Source organism: Rhagoletis pomonella, unplaced genomic scaffold, assembly GCF_013731165.1.
Source record: "Rhagoletis pomonella isolate Grant_MI unplaced genomic scaffold, Rhpom_1.0 Rhpom_scaffold_00003, whole genome shotgun sequence".
Taxonomy (NCBI): domain Eukaryota; kingdom Metazoa; phylum Arthropoda; class Insecta; order Diptera; family Tephritidae; genus Rhagoletis; species Rhagoletis pomonella.
The window spans coordinates 44,811,309-44,813,114 of NW_023458557.1; positions in this window are offsets into that span (position 1 = coordinate 44,811,309).

Below are 1,806 nucleotides of genomic sequence, written 5' to 3' on the forward strand. Positions count from 1 at the left end.
CCCTTTTTTCGGGATTTTATGACTAAAAAATGCGAATGGGATTTTCTGTCGAAAAACGGGATTTTTTGCGTACCATACCAGCAATAAAATTTAGTAAGTAATTGATAAATAAGAAACAGTTCATATTATCAATCCTATTAGCGGAACTTCATTCACTTGAAATTAATTTTAATAGCAAATTTTTCAGTATTTTGCAAATTTTAGAAAAATTTCTAATCAATAATTCTACTCAAATGTCTTGAGTTTCTAGATTCTGAAGTTGTTTTAAATTTATGTAAAATAATTAACAGCAAGTCTTTAGAGAGCATAGCGGTATACAGATATGGACCAGTTTGATTTAAACAATGAATGGAAAAGTATTTTGAGTGCTTTTACTATCAAAGAAAGTAAAATAAGCGATGTATAAACGTTTGAGAGGTAGTCGTTAACAAACGGGATGGAAGATATAGTTTTGTATTATTTTTCCATAATTTTAATGCTAACTGCCAACGATTTTTTCATTGCTTACTGAGATCAAAACGAAAAAGATAATCAGTATAAGCGAATAAGTTAAATGCAATGTGCGTAGTAAAATCTACCTAATTTACTTAATAAACAATCATCGAATTTTCTGGGGTTTTTGACGGACATATAAAATATAGTTACTATGAAAAAATGGCTAAATAAACAATTGGGCATTAAAGAAACAGAGCCGAAAAATATTGATTTTAAAGAATTCTTTACTTTTTCTACGAAAAGTGGTTTTTTCCCATATAAAATATAGAGTAAACTTTGAGGTCTTTGAGCGGCCACCAAATATTTTTTTATTTCAAAATAATGAAGTAAGGGTATATTCTTTCGGTATAGAACATTGGCTTAAATTTCCGACTTTACTTTTTCACACGAATTTGTGGACCACTCTAATGCAAATACTTGTGTTTTTCATCGGAAAGCATTTTATGTATGATAGATACATACAGCGCGGGATTTCTGTTATAACTTAAGTATAAAATGGGATATACGTTATATTTGGATGGGATTTTATTAACTCAGTTACTGGCAACACTGGTGTGTGCTGACATGCACAGAATTGTTTGTCTCAGTTTCAGTTTTTCTATCACCGCGAGTTGTTTCGGTGCGCGCATAGTTATCTAAAAATATAAAGTTTGATGCCAACCGGGGTTTTTCAGTGGATATATAATTCATGTGAACTCTAATTTGAAAGTGTCTATTTAGCCAAGGAAAAAGCAAAGCAGTATACTTCCAGCAGATATTGACCTGGGTTTTCGCACGACTGTTCCTGTTTCATCGTTGTATTATTTACTTTAGAAACTAACTTATGTAAATATGTACGTATTTTTTATGTTTAATATCTATACATATAATAAAATTGTAACAGGTCGATGTCTGTATATTATAGATATTAAAGAAAAATTAATGTGGGGGGTCTTTATAAGAGTACCAGAAGCCAAATCAACCATTTTTAGAATTTTTTTCTTTCTGTCTGTCTGTTTGTCTGTATGTTTGTTCGCGCCTCACTCGAAAACGAATGCATGGCTTTGAATGCAGTTTTCACCGATGTATTGCTAGAGGTCCAACTTAAACTGTTTGAAAATTGGAGTTTAAGTAAATTGATAAGAAAAAATGAATATTGCAATATGGACGCGAAAAGAAAGAATCTGAAGAAGGCTTACAGCCAAAAATATTTTTTTAGAGTTGCCACCTGTTTGAAAGTTTACATTTAATTAAATTTATAAGATAAATTGAATATCGAAATATGGGTATCAAACTGAAGGGGTTTAGGAAATTTTATTGCCGAAAATATTT